This window comes from Triturus cristatus, chromosome 4_1 (assembly GCF_964204655.1).
Source record: "Triturus cristatus chromosome 4_1, aTriCri1.1, whole genome shotgun sequence".
Lineage (NCBI taxonomy): Eukaryota > Metazoa > Chordata > Amphibia > Caudata > Salamandridae > Triturus > Triturus cristatus.
The window spans coordinates 42,484,325-42,504,867 of record NC_140585.1 but is presented as its reverse complement, the minus strand read 5'-3'; the positions used below and the strand labels follow the sequence as shown (position 1 = coordinate 42,504,867).

General features: G+C 51.5%; 1 protein-coding gene and 1 non-coding gene across 2 annotated transcripts in view; one reads left to right on the top strand and one right to left on the bottom strand.

Annotated features, from left to right (window-relative positions):
- The window catches only part of SLC15A3 (solute carrier family 15 member 3), a 134,252-nt gene that overhangs the window by 92,725 nt on the left and 20,984 nt on the right, over nucleotides 1-20,543 (bottom strand). The window lies entirely within an intron of this gene.
- Nucleotides 13,407-13,534, top strand: LOC146839421 (U6atac minor spliceosomal RNA). Its single transcript, XR_014959011.1, has one exon. It is a non-coding gene; the product is annotated as a U6atac minor spliceosomal RNA (small nuclear RNA).

Below are 20,543 nucleotides of genomic sequence, written 5' to 3'. Positions count from 1 at the left end.
GTGGAGCCAGCCCTTGGGGAGGCCGGAGGACCGATCGAAACCCACCTTCCCAGGGGAGCTCAGAGGTGCGATGGAAACTGCTCCTCCTCTCTCATCCCAATGGGAGCGCGATGTCCTCCCACCGGAGTGGCGCCTCTAGGCCAGGGTCGCGCTGGGGCCGGGCGGCCATCATGGTGCATGAAGTGGGCACGCGGGCCCGGTGTGGCCGAAAGGAGGAAGGCCACGGACGGGGAAGTCCGGGTCGTGTGTGTGTGTGTCCTGGTGGGAAGGATCGGCTAGGCCGTGTGCTCGGGGGCTGCATGAGGTGCATGGGTCAGGATATGTGGTGCGGGGACAGGGATGGCCATGCCACGAGGCCGGGTCTAACACGCGTCCCCCCCAGCTGAAAGCCAGAGAGAACTACCCATCTTCTTGGGGGTTCTCTTCGCTGAGGCGGAAGAACCGGGAGAGGCCATCGGCGTTGGCGTGGTCAGTACCAGGGTGATGTTCCACGGTGAAATCCATCCCCTGGAGGGAGATTGACCACCGCAGTAGTTTGGGGTTTTCTCCTCGCATCTGCATGAGCCATCGCAAGGGGCGATGGTCGGTTTGGACTTTGAAATGGGTGCCGAACAGATAGGGGCGTAACTTCTTGAGGGCCCAGACTACGGCGAACGCCTCGCGCTCGATGGTGCTCCATCTCTGTTCTCTGGGCAACAGCCTTCGGCTGAGGAAGGCTACGGGCTGGTCTAGGCCCTGGTCATTCACCTGGGACAGGACGGCCCCAATGCCATGCTCGGAGGCGTCCGCTTGTACCACAAACTCCTTGGAGTAGTCGGGGGCCTGGAGGACGGGGGCAGTGCACATGGCCGCTTTCAGGGCAACGAACGCCTCTTGGCAGGCAGAGGTCCACTGCACTTTCTTGGGTTGTTTCTTGGACATGAGTTCCGTGAGGGGACCGACCAGGCTGCCGTACCCCCGGATGAATCTCCGGTAGTAGCCCGTGAGGCCCAGAAAGGCTTGGACCTCCGTTTGGGTAGTGGGTGGTTCCCAAGCTAGGATGGCGTCGATCTTGGGCTGTAGAGGGGCGACCTGGCCGCTTCCGACCTGGTGCCCCAGGTAGACTACCGAACCTTGCCCAATCTGGCACTTGCTGGCTTTCACGGTGAGGCCTGCCTGGCGCAGGGCGGTTAGCACCCTCCGGAGGTGCTGGAGGTGCTCACTCCATTCGGAACTGAAAACCGCGATATCGTCTAGATAGGCAGCGCTGAACTTTTCCAGCCCAGCCAGGACTCTATTTACCAGTCGCTGGAAGGTGGCCGGGGCATTTTTCATCCCGAAGGGCATCACGCGAAAGCGATAGTGCCCATCCGGGGTGGAGAAGGCGGACCGCTCCTCGGCTCCTTCTGTGAGCGCAATTTGCCAATAGCCGCAGGTGAGATCGAATGTGCTGAGGAACCGAGCAGCCCCGAGTCGGTCAATGAGCTCGTTGGCTCGGGGAATGGGGTGGGCATCGGCTCGGGTGACTTCATTGAGTCCCCGGTAGTCCACGCAGAAGCGGACTTCTGGGGCGACACCGGGGGCAGCTGCCTTCGGGACCAGGACCACGTGGCTGGCCCAGGGACTGTCTGTGGGTTCGATCACTCCCAAGGTCAATCGAGACCTCGGCTTGAATGCAGGACCGGACCCGATCAGGGACTCGGTAGGCTCTGTGTTTCACCGGTGGGCTGTCTCCGGTGTCCACATCATGGACACACCAGTCGGTGACTTGGGGGACCAGAGAGAATAGGTCGGAAAACTGCCCTAGGAGCTGGCGGCAATCCTCACGTTGCTGGGAAGTGAGGGATGGGGAGAGGTTCACTCCCTCTACGGAGCCATCCTTCTCTTTGGTACACAGGAGATCAGGGAGGGGATCCGACTCCTCTTCGGCCCCGTCATCGGTGGCCAGCAGGAGGCTCAGTTCCGTCCGCACAAAGTGAGGCTTGAGGCGGTTCACGTGAAGGACCCGGAGGGAGTCCCGTGGTGACTGGACGTCCACCAAGTACGTGACCTGGCTCTTCCGCTCAATCACTTTGAAGGGCCTGGTCCATTTATCCTGGAGGGCGCAAGGTTTCACGGGGGCCATGACCCATACCTGCTGGCCCGGCTGGAACTCGACCAGAGTGGCATTCTGGTCGTACCAGCGCTTCATCTCTTCCTGGCTCGCCTCCAGGTTGGCCTCGGCCAGCTCTCGGAACTTCCTAGTCTGGTTCCGGAGGGTCAGGACGTATCGGAACACATCTCGTGGGGTGTTTCGGGGCGCCGCCTCCCACCCTTCCTTGACCAGGCTGAGGGGCCCCCGGACGGGGTGCCCATAGAGTAATTCAAACGGGCTGAACCCCAAGGATTTCTGGGGGACTTCCCGGTAGGCGAACAGGAGGCAGGGGAGCAGGACGTCCCACTTACGCCAGAGGGGCTCTTCCAGGCCCGCGATCATTCCCTTCAGAGTCTGGTTAAACCGCTCTATCAGGCCATTTCCTTGGGGGTGGTACGGGGTGGTGAACTTATAGGACACTCCACATTGTTGGCACAGGGACGTCATGTATTTGGAGATGAGGTTCGTACCGCGATCGCTCACAACCTCGCGGGGAAAACCCATACGGGAAAAGATTCCCATCAACGCCCGGCCCACCACGGGGGCTGTGACGGTGCGCAGGTGTATGGCCTCAGGGTATCGGGTGGCATGATCCACCAGGACGAGGATAAAGCGGTGACCTTGGGAGGTTGGGGGGTCCAGGGGCCCCACGATGTCGATCCCGACCCGTTCAAAAGGGGTACTGACGACAGGGAAGGGTTGGAGGGGAGCCTTGCGCTTTCCTCCGCTCTTCCCACTAGCCTGGCACGTGGGACAGGACTTGCAGTGGGCTTCTACATTGGCTTTCATTCTGGGCCAGTAGAAGTGAGTCACGAGGCGACTGTAGGTTTTGTCCTGGCCCAAGTGGCCTGCTAGGGGGACATCGTGGGCCAAGCCCAGGAGGAGGTCTCGGAAGCGTAGGGTTACCACCAGCACCCGGGCAGATCCTAGCTCCACCGCCTTCTGCTCGCTGTACAAAAGGTCATTTTCCCAATACACCTGGTGCGTTCCAGTTTGGTCGCCTGCGGCGTGGGCCTCTGCTTGTTGCCGGGGCCCGACCAGGGAAGGACAGGTAGCTTGCTCCCGGCAGAACTCCTCTCGGGAGGGGCCCCCCTCGTGGCGCCACTGGGCCAACTCGGGCAGATCGCCTAATTCGGTGACCTGTGCGGATTCGGAAGGTGGGGGTTCGCCGCTGGCGACCGACCCTCCTTGTGGGGGGATGTGGGGCCCCTCGGCGGGGACCATCCTGTCTTCTGTGGTCGGGGCGTCTTCGACTTCCCCAAGGGGGATCAGTCGGGCTGCCATAGATCGGGTGGTGGCGCACACCCACTCAGGGAGACCCATCATCCCTAGGTGGGTCTTGCGTTCGCCTTATTTCCAGGGGGAACTTTCCAGGTCGTTCCCCAGGAGACAGTCGACTGGCTGGGAGGTTCTCACTGCGACTTTCAGTTTACCGACCACCCCTCCCCATTCAAAAGGCACCAGGGCTACCTTACACAGACTTTCCGTACTGTCAGCGGAGATTACCGGGCAAAAGACGTTGGGGAGGACCTGGTCTTCGTTGACTAAATGACTGAGGACACCGGTGATGCTGGCCCCGGTGTCACGAAGGGCCTCTACTTGGTGGCCATTGATCGTTACGAGCTGCCCATATTTCTTCGTGTTGGAGGGCAGGAGGCTTCCAGGGACCATTTCTCTATCTCCTAAGGATACTAGGGCCATGGCGGCGGGTTCCCACTCTACGGTCTCCTCAACCTCCTCCCCCAGTGCTACATTGGCTATCTGTCTAGCGGGGGGTGCTGTCGGGGTGATGTGTGGGGCCATGGGGCATTCAGGGTCGTTGGCGTAATGCCCGGGCTTCTGACAACGGAAACAAGTGATGGTCACCCGGTGCCCCCATCTCACGGGTGGGCCGGATACAGCTGGTGGGGGCGCCGGGAAAGGTGGAGGTTGGGTTTTTGGGGGACTCGTCTGGGACTCTCTCTGCCCTCCCTGGTTCCCCCCCCTCTCTGACGGGGTGGTCCCTGACTGGCTCGGGGGTACTCTCCTACGGGGCCCCGGGAGACCCGGGTGTTGGTCCAGTGATCCGCCTCGACAGCCAGCTTTCTCGGATCCGTGAGCTTGCTGTCGAGCAGATGCTGGCATAGTTTCACAAAGCAGTTCGCAGCCAGGTGTTCCCACAACATGAGGTCGGTTAGTTCTTCTAGGGTGGTTACCTTGCTGTCCTTGATCCACCCATCGAATGCACGGCTGAAGAAGTTTACATACTCCACCCAGGTGGTGCCCGGGATCTTCCTGCAGTCCCGGAACCGCTGGCGGTACATCTCCGGGGTGAGGCCGTACCTTGTGAGGAGGGCCTCTTTCATGTGGTTGTAGGAGGTCTGCATGGAGGTTGGTAGGTCGAGCAAGGTGTCTCTCCCTTCGCTCAGAAATCGTCCCCACAACCCGGCCCCCCAATCCTTCTGCGGGACCCGATGGGAGGTCATGGCGACCTCGTATGCCCTGAACCACTGTTGGATGTCATCGTTTTTGTAATATTCTTTGACCACATCCTTGGGAATGTGGACCTTCTGCTCCGCCGGGGAGGCCGCCTCTCGGTTTCCCGGGGGCCGCGCTTCTTCGCTTTTTGCTTTTAGCTCGATTTCCTTCAAGCTGCGTTCGTGCTCCAGTTGAAGTCTCCTTCCTTCGTGTTCCCGTTGGAGTTTCTTCTCTTCTAGTTCTCCTTGTACTCGCATCTGTTCCACTGCTAGCTTTTTCTCGGCTAATTTCAACTCGCCCTCGATTTTAAGTTTGGCCAATTCGAGTTTGTGATGGCGACTTCTCTCTCTGTCTGCGAGTTCCTCCGGGGATAGGCCACCGTCTGGTACGAAGCTTCGCACCTGGTTGCTGCTGCGTTCTCCTTGGGAGGCTCCAGCTTCGTCGTGGAGCTCCACCGCTCCTTCTGGGCGGGGAGCTCCAGAATCCACCCAAGCTTTCAGTGCCTTCTGCATATCTTCTTTGGTGTTGAGACCAGTGGTAGCGATTTTTAGTTCTTTGCAGAATTGCTTCAGTTCTCTGTGCGTGTACACTTCCAGTTGTTCTGCCTGGAACACGGTACTGGTGTCGTTTTCTGTGAGACTCATGGCGTTTCCTTCTGCCATCTTTGTCGGTAGTGCGTCAGCCGTTCACGGTACGATCTCTAGATTATGGGCCCGAATCCCGTCGCTTGCCACCAATGTTAGAAGGCGACCTCAGAGGAGCCCGGAGGGGGCCCTGACTATCCTGAGACCAACCCTCGAGGTATCGTAGCCGGGCACTGGCGGGAGACTCCTCAGGGGAGGAATCTCGTATCTAGGATCGTACACTCGGCACCACACGACAAAGAGACGCCACACCGTGAGTTCTTAAGAACAAATCTTTATCAAATCGGAGTCGTAGGATCTTTATGATCAGCAAGGCAAATATATACAAGTAGATCACGGGCTCATAGAGTCTCGGGGGGGGTAGGAGGTAGCGGGACAGTCTTTGGGGATATGGATCAAATGCAGGGGCGTACCCGGCACACAGCTCACAATCCTCGAGCTGGGGGATACGCTTGTCGTCGTCGGGGTCCGGCGGGACCAGGAGAATCTGTGGGAGCCACGAGTCACTCAGCAGGGCTCAAGCACAAGTTCGGAGGTCTTACGATCTTTCGGGGAGCCGCGAGTCACATTGCAGGGCTCAAGCACAAGTTCGGAGGTCTTACGATCTTCAGGGAGCCGCGAGTCACTCAGCAGGGCTCAGGTGTTTCCAAAGGCGAATCTGCCGAATAGTCCCAGAGCACCCCTTGTTATAGGTCGACTCCTCTTTGATGTCCGGAGTCTGTGCAGGCAGGGGTCTTGTCACCTGGGGGTCGCTTGTCGGGGTTTCCTGCCATTGTCTTTTGATCCTTTCAGGGCCGGGTTGGGAGGAGTCCCAGACACCCAGCAGGCGTGGAGCCAGCCCTCGGGGAGGCCGGAGGGCCGATCGAAACCCACCTTCCCAGGGGAGCTCAGAGGTGCGATGGAAACTGCTCCTCCCTCTCTCATCCCAATGGGAGCGCGATGTCCTCCCGCCGGAGTGGCGCCTCTAGGCCAGGGTCGCGCTGGGGCCGGGCGGCCATCATGGTGTATGAAGTGGGCACGCGGGCCCGGTGTGGCCGAAAGGAGGGAGGCCACGGACGGGGAAGTCCGGGTCGTGTGTGTGTGTGTCCTGGTGGGAAGGATCGGCTAGGCCGTGTGCTCGGGGGCTGCATGAGGTGCATGGGCCAGGATATGTGGTGCCGGGACAGGGATGGCCATGCCACGAGGCCGGGTCTAACAGCCATTCATGTTTGAACTGCTGTTTTGGAAAAGGGAGAAGTGCTGATAACAGAAAGTCCATGGTTCGGAGACAAATGGCTTGTGCTTCCACATTTTATCGTATTTGGGGACATTCTGTGATTAGAAGCATATCCCACTTTGTGAACACATTTTACTGTCAATAACTCATTATAACCTTAAATATTCATGTGTATCCATTGGTTGATAAAACTGGGCAGTGAAACCAAACAAATACAAAAAATTGGGATGTTTGCACATTCTGCCCACTGATCCAATCCTTGGGTTATTCCCGCCCTCTGATTCTCCTTCCACAGTTCCCCTACTTTTTTTCCCCCACTTTGACCACTGATATATTGTGTTGCTGAATAGTGGGAACACCACACCAGTAAAAAGTACCATACCTATGATATTATAAATTCCAATAAACTGTTGACTAGCAGGTAGCCCACTGTACAACCTGATTAATGAATCATTATCACACTGTTGTTAACAGGCACATTTTGTAAATATAGGACCTACATTTACAAACGTTACTAAGGATTCTGTATGGTCCCGCTATTTGCCAACTGTGTCCACTGGCGGACTCGGGCGGAGGAGGTCCATGCGGTAAGTCGTGAGGGGGTGACACCATGAGTTACCCGCACCGGGTGACACCAACCCTAGTGACGCCACTGGGGGTGACTGATAGGTTTCTATGTGCAGTGATAGGTGAGATATAGTGAACCTATATCTCAGTAAGGGGTGCATGCACCACCTTACCCAGGCTGCAGTAGCAGACCTGTGGTGTCATTTTGGAGGGCTTCCCAGGGGTGGGATAATACGTGCTTCAACCCCTGGTAAGCCTCTGGGGTACCTATGCCCTGGGTACATAGTATACCATTTACTAGGTACTTATAAGGGCACCTCAGAATCCAATTTGTGATGTACCTAAGGTACATGGAATCATTTTAGAGAGGAAGCAGCTAGGCTGGGGTCCTGAATAGCAGGGCCCCAGCCAGACTAAAGTCGAAAAACAGTGTTACAGCAGCAAAAAGTGGGGGTAACCATAAGAGGCAGATCCTACTGTCCTACACCAGTGTAGACTTTCTTAATTCAGTGGGGCTGTCCCTGGATATGTCATCTCAGTCGGCTGACTTCACCGTACGAGGGGACTTCAATTTACATCTTGAGGACCCAGTAGTTAAGGACGCTGTACATTTTACTGACGTGATGAGTAGCTTAGGCCTTACTCAGCAAGTTACTGGCAGCACTCACCTAGCAGGGCCCCTGTTGGATGGTAATTTCTCCTACAACAGTGCTTTCAAATGTCTTTCATTGCTCCCCCTCACCTGGTCCGACCATAAAGCCCTCACCAATTGGGATTCCAAAACTCAAGAAATAAATATGCTAGACGGTTCCCTCTATGGAACAAAATCAAAGATTCTAGAGTGCAGTGAATATTATAGTCTCAGCTCCAAGCTGAGCCCGAGAGCCTGCCCCTTGAGGAATGCTTTGATATTGGATACTATAATCACTCTAGAATCTAAAATAGAGGTTTGCAGGGGATTCTGGGTAAGGAAACGTTGGGAGATCCACGCAAGCCATACCTCCCTGGAAGCCGTCGGGTGTCTAGTTTTCAGAAATGCGTGGGTTTGGTAGGTTTCCTGTTGGACTTGGCCCTTCTGGCAGGTTCACCCCTGAACTTTTTGCTTTTATTGGTGACTTGGTGATAGTGATTTTTGGTTTCTGCGCACTTTCCCTGTGTCCCAGGGTAAAGTGCGTGCGCACTCTGAGTGCATGTGGTGAGATAGGCCTGCCCTCCCATAGGAATGCATGAGGAATGTATGTGTCCCTGGTAGTTCCTGATGCGTGGGGAGTGCAGGCTCGAGTTTGGTATGTGCGGACTCGTGTGATCGAATGCTTCGCAATGATGTATAATGCGTGATTGTGTCATGTGCGGAAGTGCCACTTCTTGGAGTTGGCATATTAGTGTAAAATGTGTCTGGCGTGTGATTGGCTGGAGCTGGCTGGTGATCCTGGCTCCAGGAGTCTGGGTGGGTCTGCCCCAGTGGTGAGTGTGAGATTAGCATGCTGATGGCTGGGGAGGAGTGCACCTTGGTCCTGACTAGGGCAGGGCTTCCCCTACACAATGCTGGCTCCGCCCCCTGTGGTGCGACTGATGACCCTAGCCCTGCCAGTGAATAGAGTGAGGGGCTGAGCACATCAAGGGTGCTCCCCAACCAGCTGCGACTGGTATCCCCCTCACCCTGAACCCAGAAACAAGGGAAAAGGTGTATAAAAATTGGGCTGCGTCCCCACAGGGTTGTTCTCTTCCAGGATCCTATCTGAGGGGGGCTGCTGCTGCTGGAGGCCAGGAGGAACCGCCACTGAGGACTGCCTTCCTGCCTGGAGGGCCCCGTGAGCTGGCCCCTGGCCCAGACTTGCCCCCCTACCTACCTTCCTAAAACTTTGCTGGACCTTGTTTTTATTCCTAAGCGCCTGGGAGCGCTTTTCTTTGCCTTATAGCGCTAGGAGCGCTTTATTTGGACCCCAGCGCTTAGAGCGCGCTTCTGTGACGCCTCTGCAGCACCGAACTGCTCCTCTGGTTACCGAGATCTACAGCGGGTGCCCACTCCGCATTTGGGCGCTCACTCACGGGTGCCTACCCCGCTTATTTAATTATTTCTATATCGAGTGCCCACCTCGATTGATTGCCTTTGAAAAGAGCCGGTGCCCACCCGGCATTTGACCGCAAATCACCGCTGCAGCCCGGAGCCGGGACCTCCAGGAAGTCAGGCAGGCCGAGGGCGGGCCTTCGGGACAACCAGGACCGGAAGTAGGAGGGCGGGAGCCTACCCCGCCTCCCACCGAGGACTCGCGCTGGATTGTAAGCCCCGGAGCAGGCAGGAGCCTACCCTGCACTGGGACGTGCCGCCTTCATGCACGGAGCCCGTAGGCTCCGCATCCAAGCCCACGAGGAAGGTGACCGGAGGAGTGCTGCCCCCATCCGGTGAGTGGGGCTCCGGGGTTCCTTGTGGTGAAGTGCCCGGGAGAAGGACTGAGCCGAGACCACGCGGGAGTCCCAGGTAAGCGGGACTCCATGTGGCTGTAGTCTCTGCCCTGTCCCCCACAGCGGCGCCGCAGTAGCGGGCCGCTCTGACGGGGGCAGCACTGACGAGAGCGCTAGTGGCGCTCCAACGGAGAGGGGCACCTACATTCATTCCAGAGCGGCCCCGCTTGGCAGTGGGCCGCTCCAACGAGGCCCCCCTCCCTCTGACAAAGGGAGCAGCAACTCTGGGGCATTCTTGTTCTCAGAGCCCACGAGGCTCCAAAAAGGCGCATTCTGTAGGAGCCTAGAAGGCTCCCCGGGGCATTTCTTCTGGCGATTTCGAGTCCCCCGAGCGGGACTCCAACGGCGGCATTATTGTTTTAGAGCCCAGAGAGGCTCCAAGTGCGACAGATTGGTTTTAAAGGCACAGTGGTGCCCACGCTCCCTTTCCCAGCTGCCCAGCACTTAGTGGGCAGCTGCAACATGTAGGTTGTGCCTTGTGCGCCCTGGTTTGCGCAGCCTGCGCAGGCGCGCCCTGACTCTGCTGGACACAGGGCGTCCTACCCCCGACAAGGCCAGTTGGCCTAGGGACTGCCGCAGAGGGTGGCTAATGTGAGTTTTTCGCTATTGTCCCTGCTTGTGTTTACACCTCTGAATGTGTTTTTATGCGTCATGTGCCTTGTGTTTACACCTCTGAATGTGTTTTTATGCGTCATGTGTAATGTGCTTATACCCCTACAGGTATTGTGATACTTAGGTGGTTGTTTTTCTCCTAGTACAGGTGGTGCTAGTGAGGTCCTGGTTCCCTGCGTGATATTTTCCTAAGGTGGTTAGGGTTGCGTAGGTGGTACTTCCCTGTTACCAGTGGTTACTGGTTGTGCGCTACATGTTCTATTTTGTGCTTCAGTGTTTTTATATCCTATTTTCTAAGTGCTAAGTTCTAAAAGTGCTAATTCCTGACAGTAGTCCATGTGGCCCTGTCCCCTGTACATATAATCCCTTGTAAAATTCTGCCTGTGCCAGTTGGCACAGTGTAAATTGTGTGAATATTATCTAATGTGTTTTGGTATAATACAAAGGCTATTTTTATATATAACCTTGTGTGGAGTTTCCTTTGTGGTGGGCCTTGGGTGTTGTTGCTGGGTGCACGCGCAAATGCTTTACACATCGCCTCCGGGATAAGCCTGACTGCTCGTGCCAAGCTACCAAGGGGGTGAGCAGGGGTTATCTTTGGCGTGTAACTCCCCAGCCCTGACTAGAGTGGTGGTTTCTGCCTGGCTTTGGCGCAAGCCCTAGCCTACCAGAAATCCCATTTCTAACAAATCTCGTCCCATAATGCTTTGCAGGGCCTTTGGTTGGGATTGTATTTTTGCCCATAACTGTGCTTGGGGTGGTCCTCGGAGGATCGGACCACCACCAATCATTCAGCATGATGTGCTCTTTGTGTTCAAGGCATCTGCTTGGTTCTCTCCCTAGGAATGTATGATGTTTCTATGCGTGCTTTTACCACGCGGGAGGTAATACCGCGATCGTTGTAACCATGTGTGGCATTACATCGCAAGTCGTTTCAAGGACTTGTGCTAGGTGACGCGCTGGATTTAGGAATAGTATAAATTACTATTCCTACTCCAGTTAGCGCAACACCAGGGAAGGTGTTGGATTTAAAATCCAACACATTCCCTGGTGTTGCACGCCACCTAGCGCAAGTCGTTGAAATGTCTTGCAATGTAAAGGCACGCGTGGTACCAACGCAGTCGTTAATAACAACCGCGTTGTTATGAAACTGCGTGGTATTGCCAGCGTTGTAAACGCTGTCTCCCTCTCCCTGGGTTAGTGAGGACACCAAAATCATCACCTCTCTCACTTTTGTGAGATGACTATATGCATTTTTACATGTAATGATAGAGTTACTTGTTGTTTTATCAAGGGTATGTGAGGTTTCTGTTTCATTAATTGCGGAGAGACGGAGCGGAGTTCACAGAGTTTTTGATCAATTCAGCAGAATTCTGAGTAGTGGTACTCTGCCAACTGGGCCCCACTTACTTCCTTGCACACTATTAGGAGAGATTTAAATCATTTTAGGAGCTGAGCCGACTGTTTTCTCACAAAATCAGATTCATATTTTATGCACCAGAAGATTAAGTATTGTGTCCAGAATCACAAGATGCTCAGCAGATGCCAAGACTCAAAACTACTTCCCAAGTTCCAAAGTCCGCAGTTCTGCCCGTAATAACATCTCCCTGCTTCATCCTGTGGGCCAAAAACCCTGGGAACGGTTTTACAGCTAGCAACATGTGTTGTTTTATGTCCCTTTGAAGCCAAAGTAAATTCCTGGTAAAGTTGCTTTTTATTACAGCCATGCCGTGAGCTCAAAACAACGGCACTAAGAATCATTTCAGGATCACTGATCAAACAACACCGCACTGCTACGTTCACAATCAAGAACTGTAAAAGAAGGATGTTGTCTTTACTTACAAACAAAGTTACACAGCTAATGGAAATTGGCAAAGCCAATAGCTATCTGGTATGCGAGACCTATTGGCTTTGCCAATCCTTGTTTTTATTCCAAACAACTGGCCCAAACATTAGGCCACATTTTCTATCCAAACGGATACTCAAAGGCTGGGTCTTAGGTGGATGTCTGAGGTATTCATGCATGCTTTTCCAACGCATACCTTTACAACACGGGCAATACAAGAAAACACGTTGTTACCCTGCGTTCCAAAACAACGCAAGTTGTTACAACGACTTGCTTTAGGGAAGCGCTGGAGTTTGAAATAGTATATTTTACTATTCCAACTCCAGTCTGTGCAACAGTAGGGAAGGTGTTGGATTTAAAATCCAACAATGAGTTACCTAAAGCAAGTCGTTGTAATGACTTGCGTTGTAATGGAACGCATGGTAATGATGCGTTCGTTGTAGTGCCTGCGTTGTAATGACACTGCATAGTTCTGTCTGCGTTATAAACGCAGTTTCCCTTCTTAGGTAGACTTCATAGAGAGCAGAACTTCTAAACAGCCTACAGTGATAAATATCTCCTCGCCCAGAACCAATCACAGTGGGGTTTCAATCACTAGAAAAAAAGCATTGCTTAATCCAATCTGTCGCATGTTTTTTTGACCTATTGGTTTTGCCATTGCATATGCCAATGATCTGCTGAAGCACTAAAAGTATTGAAGCTGCCAGGAGCTCCTCTAAAGAAAGCTTCTAAAATGGACCTGAGTAGAGCAGAGGCGGAGCTTGAGGGAGTACAAGCCAGGACCGTGGGGGCAGGATTGTGAGACGGAAGCTGCTATCTTTGCTGCTTCACAGAGCTCGTCTCTCTGAGGGCGGACGCCTCTCGGGAGATATCTTCACGCCCAGTGGCGTAACGAAACTTGAGGGATCCCCCCTGCAAAGTACATAGAGTCCCCCCCCCCCAGTCCAGACCCATTCAGGAGCTCTCAGCCCCCACCTGTGCACAGTGCCGGAGGGGGCCCCTTTGAACTCGGGCCCTTCTGCATCGCGGGGCTATTGTTACGTCACTGTTCACGCCAATCGCTTTACAAATAGGATTTGTTTGTTAGAAATCAGCGAGAGGCACGGATGCCAATTTGTTACTGCAAACCTTGCTCTGAGTGGCTGTTCAACACCCCCAATGGTATGCCATGAGATGAGAATGCAACACAGTGTTCGGTCGGAGGAGTGTGAAATGCAAGGGGCCGAGTGAGTGGAAGTACACGGGGGAGAGTGCAAGCAGCCACTTGAGAGAATGCGGGCTGACCGACAAAGTCTCCGCAGGGGACCCTCATAAGAGGGCGGCACCTTTAGTGCCACAAGATGGCACACTGGGCAGCCTAGTGTCTTGTCCAGAGACCCCTTTTGGGGTCCCGCTCGTCACTTCCGGCCGGGGTGGGGTACAGGGAGAGGTAAACATTTCTCCCCTGCCCCCCTGGCAGCGTCTTTGTCCCCTCGCCCTGACGCCGACTTGTTGTATGAAAGGAGAGAAGGTTAGCACTCCCCTTGACAAGGATGGAAGAGGTCCTAGTGGCCTTTACAACACATATACGGTTAAGGCACTGCCACTTACTTCGTGGCTTCTAACCATGTTTTTCGTGAGGGTGCCGCGCGCGACCCCTCTCCCGCGTCGCCTGCAGCCCCCCTTGGTTTCCCAGCTGCTCAGGGCGCTCGCAGCCGTGCATCTCCCCTGTCCAGTGTCCTAACGTCAAATACCTGTTGTTCGCCACCCTGTGGTAATCAGGCCTGGAAGCAAGCTCGGCGCCGCTCTTCAGTTTCTGCCATTTCTAAGCGCTATTAACCACACGCGTTACTATTACCCAATCATGTCCCTCCACGTGCTGGCATGGCTTATCTGCAAATAAACGGTTTTCGAGCAGTTTGCATCTATTGATCCGGCCGCCGGCTCCAGAGTAGAGCTTCGGGAAACTAGGAAAGTGGAGACCCAGCACAGGAAGCTTTTATGCCCAAGGACAGGGAAAACACAACGCCCTCAGCGACCTCGAGTTGTGTAAAGCAGCCGGTCAGCTGAGAAGCGTGATTTATTTTCTGCAAAACAGACTCCTAAATGCCACCCACCAACTTTAATAAGAAACCGAGAAAGCGGCATATGTATTGAAACGAATATTCAGCATATTAACATAAAATCAACAAAGCCAATAGATGTTCGCATAATTATAAATTCGCATCATTTGCCACATAATCCATCATCAGGAGCATAATCTGCATATTTCCGAAAGAAGGAATTCTTTTCTAGTCCAAGCAGTTCAAAAGTTACTCAATCAATCAATCAAACAGTCTTTATTTCGACTTCAAGTCATGAAAGACAATTTAAAAACAAAACTCATCATTATTTACAAAGAAAACACATTTAAAAGACATTTCATCGTTAAACATTTCCAATTTTTGGGCTGTACATATAGAATTCATGGTACTAATGCTAGGAGCATCATGATTTGTTTTACTGCGTAAGTAGTTTACCTAATCGACCAGTTAAAAAAATAAATATCTGCTTTCCATAAAAACAAGCTAAAAAAAATATAAAAAAAATTTCCATCATTATACTGGTTTACATTTAGGGCAACTGAAGGGCTTTCAGTTTCCCTGCTCTGATTAACCACATCCATTTCAGAAATTTAGCTATGGCAATCACTATTATCTCAGAAATATCAGATTTAAATATTCTTAGTGCAGAAATCCCCGTCCTGATACCCTTCTGGATACAAACTGCTCTTATCCATCTTAGGCGGGGGGCCTTGTATACAGGGCAAATAAACAAAATATGTGCTATGGTTTCACGAAATGTCTTACAAAAAGGGCACATTTGATCATTTTTGTTAGATGCCCATTTACAGGTAATTGTGTTCAATGGAAGGGTACCTACCCTGAACTGGTGATATAGTTTCCTATCTTGAGGCAATGTGATCAAATCCCAGTACTCCTCATACCCAATAGAATGTTTCAACTCCAAAAAAACCTTGGTATGTGAAGGATTTGTATGTGTCTGGAATTCCAACTGGGATATATATAACCAGTAGGCCTCTTTCAACTCCTGTTTGGTGGGAATTATTGTCCCCTGTGGATTGTCCCATAGATCCCCCATTCCTAAGGACTTTAAAAGGATTTTTACCTTCCTAAACCAGGGAATTTTTTCCCCTGTATCCATATTTCGCGTCTCCAAAAGTGCCATCGCATAGTGGTTCAATTCGGGGGTGACCCATAGTCTTCTCCAATAAGCAATTGGTCTAAATCTACAAATATTTTCTAGACTCTGACACCCCAGATCCATGCGAAGAGGTATTAATGGTGTAGATTGTGGGAGGCCTGTAATACAGCGGAGAAACCTGTTATGTGCTTTTTGTAAGCCTGCTATATCAGACATCCCCCACAATTCAGCTCCATACAGCATGGAAGATCTTACTCTCGAGTCATAGATTTTTAATACTGGGGCTATGGGTTTAGTGGCTGACCGCTTAAATTCTCTGAGCAGTGCGCCTGAAAGTTGCGCATGCTTAGAGATTAAATGGGCCACATGAGGCTTCCACTGTAACCTGGAGCCCAATGTGATGCCCAGATAGTTAAAGCTGTCAGTCTGCTCTAGTAGTTCCCCATTCATAAAAACTCTGCCCTTGATGGTCCGATGCCTATGCATTGTCATAAATTTGGTTTTGGAGACATTTACAGAAAGGCCAAAATCATTACAAAACTTTTCAAAGCAGACTATTGCCTTCTGTAACCCTTCCTGTGTTTTAGATAGTAGGAGGGTATCATCGGCAAACATCAAAAGGGGGACGGGGATGCCATTCTGTTTGGGTGGATCGGTTGTAGAGTCTTGATAGTATTCAATAACTTTGTTTATATACAATGTAAATAATGTGGGTGCCAGCACACATCCTTGCCGGACACCTCTTTCAGTTGGGAAACTGTCAGTCACTTGGCTCTGGTTACCCCACCTGACCTGCGCATAGTTATTTTCATGTAGTGTAATCAGAATTGCAAGTAATTCAGGTGGGATGCCCTGATCACGGAGCACTCTCCACAGCCTATCTCTTGGTACTAAATCAAATGCAGCCTTTAAATCAACAAAGGCTGCATACAATGTACCTCCCCCCAGAATCACCCATTTCCAGTATATTGTGGAAAATCTAAAAACTTGGTCCACCGTGCTGGTCAGGGGTCGAAAACCAGCCTGTAAGGTGGACATGATTCCTGATTCCTCAATCCAAGTCTGGACCCTGAGAAGGACCATTCTGGCCACCACTTTTTGAATACAGGCTATTAAACTAATTGGCCTATAATTTCCCGGGTCAGCTCGATCACCCTTCTTATAAATTGGTACGATTTCAGCTCCCCGCCATAAATCTGGCACCATGGTGCCTTTAGCCAGAGTGTTCGCCAATAATTCGATATAAGGGACCCAGACTGACCTGCTATGCAAGAACAAGTCTGCAGGAATTTTGTCTAGGCCCGGAGCCCTACCTTTAGGAATTAAATTAAGGGCACATTCGACATCTTTTTTGGTGAACACTAATGTAGTAACTGGCAGAAGGGGGCTGGGAGAAGCTAATACGGGTGGCGGGACATTATTCATATTTGCAAACTGGGATTTGAAATGCTTTACCCATTTTTCTGGTGGGACGTGGTTAACCGGGGCTGGTTTTTGGTTTCCCATGCCCCACCTCACAAGATGCCAGAAGTCCGTCAAATCTCTGGACTGACTGGCTACCAATAGTTCGTCCCAGTATTTAGTGTCCCAGATTTTTTTCGCCACATTTTGCGTCTTTTTGTAATGAATCCTTGCCGCCCTTATAACTTCCCTATCGGTGGATCGCACAGCATCAGCTAAGGATTTATAAGCGAGCCTACAGTTTTTATCATACCATGATGCTGGTTTTCTATTCCCCTTACCCGGGTGTTTTTTTCTAGGAATATTAAAAAAAGTACTTAGTTTAAGAAAAAGGGTCGAATGGGTGTGAATTACCCTACTGCAGCAGTCCTCAAAATCCAGCTGCCCCTGCATTTCAATTGTTGCTTCGTTTACCATTTCATTCATTTTGTTAATCGATTCGGGCTTGCACAGACACTCTGCCCATCTAAGCCGCCGAGTGTCATTTGTCAGGATGATATCGCCTATCAAATCTTCATGTATTGTCCCCTGCCCATTGTATAACTGCAGCTCAAGACTTAAAGGATTATGGTCACTTTCAATACGTTCTATAACTATCATGTCAAGTATGTTAGACCAGAATTCAAGGTTTACCAGTATATAGTCTATTCTGCTGGTACACAATCCGTTATTAAAAGTTGGGTTGCCCTGCTTATCACCTCGAGTCCTACCGTTCACTGCTCTCAAACCGTACTCAAGACTGAAAGTCTTGAGTTGTAGGGCGGCCTGGGTCCACCGTTTGATAGGAGCAAGGCTGAGACTGGGAATCTGCCAGCAGATATCCTCTGCCTCCGTAAGCTCCAGGTCTGTTTGATCCAGGGGCTCATAGGAGCAGTTGAAATCACCACAAATTAGCATGTTTGCCCGTCCCTTCCAAATGTTGGTATAGTGCCCCAATGTCGTTACAACTTCAGAAGGCTTCCCTCCTGGCTTTCCTCTAGCATATACATTAAAAATAATGAGCTCGCCAAACGATGAGGATTTCAACTTAACCGCCAGGATGTCCCTTGAATCAATTTCAAGTTGTGAAATAGTAAAACCGTCATCCTGTTTTACCCAGGTAGTCAAACCCCCCTTGGGTCTCCCTCTATTTGTTTTTGTTGCATAGAACTAGATACCCAGTTCTATGTTGGGGTTCTAAAGCCCATGTTTCTTGCATATTTACTATCATAAAGTTGTCTATGAAAGTGGCCCAGTCACTAGAGGTCAACTTATTTTTTAAGCCAGCCACATTCCATGAAACTAGAAACTGGCTCTCCGCATTACAAGTTGTCTCATTTGGGACAGTTACAGAAACTCCTGTGCCATTGATGTACCCATTTTCACAAGACTTATTTCCATTGCTTTCTCCCAAATGGTCAACATAGCATGATTTATCTTGAAAATTGCTTGGCATGGAAGAGCCTGTAGCCCCCGCATAAATCTCATAATTAATTAAGCCATGATTAAATGTTTCGTTAATACAGTCTCCTTGAGTAGTTAGTTGTATGCTACGAGCAAAATTAGTTGGTACATTAATAGTAACACCAGCCCGGATAAAACCACTATTGGATATGTTTAAATCAGTGGATGAAATCCTATCCAAAGTCTCAGCCATACCCACTGGCTCCTCCCCGGGTGGCTGTAAACTTCAATCGCAAGTATCCAAACCACTAAGGATATTAAACCGGTTAGAAACTTCCAGTGGGGTGAAAGGTGCCGGGTGATCCCAGCTCCTATGTGCAGGAAAACCTGGCCTAGTAGGTACCATATTCCACTCAGGGTCTTCTAACGTTGTGGCTAAATTCCTGAGATTCGACATATCGGGGAGTTTAATACTAGGTAATGTGAAACCCCTAGTCTGATGGGGAAATACAGCAGATCGTGGATAGAAATAGGTCAGGGGACGTGGAATAATGCAGCTACCTGAGTTGACCCCTGGCCAGCTCAAGACATGACGTACTGCATTTTGATCTCTAAAGTTTATCACAACCACATCCCCCCTAATATCCTTAGGTCTACCCCCCAGCCATTGGAGCCGGCGTACATGAATTATTTCGCCATTAATGTTACTAGTGATCGGCCTATGTAGTGCCAGCCAATGTACTATTTTATTCTTTAGTTGGAAGAAACCTTCTCTCTTATTTACTGAAAGCTCAGGTACCCCCGTTAGAATCACAACATAGGGAACAGCCTCAGGTGGAAGATCCGGTAGGGGTCCCCTAGGCTGATTCCCTTGAATCTGCCTCCTGCCACCCTCCTCATGTCTCAGTAACCCATCTGAACATTTACCCGTGTCGTTAGTAATATTATTTTCAGGGATCGTAGGATGGGAAGTAGTATTAACTGGCGCGTTACACACAGGAGGATTTGGCTGATTAGTAATACTATTACTTGGAGTAAGATTAGAGATCAGAACTGGCGCTCTTGTTAAATTACTACCAGGGGACAGGTCGCCTAATGATGAATTAGTAGGAACTATATTTACGACTAACCCCTTGTCAATTAGTGGAGGTCGGTTTTTAACAACAAGATTCCCCCCAGATGAGTGAGCTTGGGCCTGATCGGGTTCTGATTGAGCCTTTAATTGAATAGGACAAGACTTCCTATCAAGGTCTGCTTCAATTTTCCCTAGTCGATTCTCGATTTTTTCCAACCTTTCTACAATTGCTAGGGTATAAGAGCGCAATATCAGTTCGAAAGTGTCCACAAAGTTACTAGTAATTTTGATATTGGACCCATTATCTTTAGGACAATGTTCAGTGCTGTGTGCCACCTCTGTATGTGCCGAGGTCGGCGCTGGTATAAGAACAGTGTCTGGTCCGGGCACGTCCTTAGTAGTTACAGCGGATATAGCTTTAGAACTGGAAGGGGTCACCTTCTTCCCAAAAGCTGAATGGCTCATCCTTTGTTTTATAAGTTCCATCCCTTTACATCTCCTTTTAGCAGGTGGTGGGAGTTGCCTTGCTGCTTGTACAGCTTTCCTCGGTTTTTTAGACTTGTGGGAGGTAGGTGGCACAATTTTTGAGGTTCCTGGAGAACTGGGTAGATCAAGTGACGAATCAATAATAACTGTTCCAATAGAGGGAGTACCGGGTGCTACACGTTCTCTCAACAAGAGTGGTACACCTTCTGTGCTTAAAGTATCGTCAGCAAGGGCTGGTACAGGAATGCAATCATTTACAGGGGTAGCTGTGGAACTGAGCTCAAACAATGCCCTGGTTTTGATAATTTCAATAGAGCGTCTGCGCTCAAGTCGTCGCTCTGCTAAGGAGGACTCGGTTGTTCCTGTAAATGGAGTCTTGATTAGATAATTATCCAAGGTACCGTTCATTACGGTTCCCAGTCTATCAACCGTGGCAAGAAATGAACTCGGCACGCTTGTGGTCATATTGTTAACTATATCAGATACTCAAGTTGCCACAGTAATGATGTAAATGCAACTTACAGTGAGATGTCTTCCTAGATTTCTGCGTCTGAGCAGGGTGCAGCGCCGGTGCCGGTCTCGTCGGTCCACGGAGGGCCACAGAGGGCCCGCCCTTTGCCCGGGCTTAGCCCGGCGTCGTCCCGCGCGCGTCCCGCGAAGCGGGTCTGCCTGTGATTTATGGCGCCTCCTGGCGCTTGTACCGCGTCAAATTGGTCGCGCCGCCGCTGAGGCTGCCGGGAGTTGCAGTCCCGGGGCGGCGACGCGGAAGAAGGAGCTCGATGTCGTGCCCTGAAGACTCTTGGCGGTGGCGGCGATGGTGCCCTGGCTGTGGCGTCACTCACAGGTAAGTGATGGCTCTAGTGGTCGTCCCCCCGCTCCGCCGGTCTGCCTGTGATTTATGGCGCCTCCTGGCGCTTGTACCGCGTCAAATTGGTCGCGCCGCCGCTGAGGCTGCCGGGAGTTGCAGTCCCGGGGCGGCGACGCGGAAGAAGGAGCTCGATGTCGTGCCCTGAAGACTCTTGGCGGTGGCGGCGATG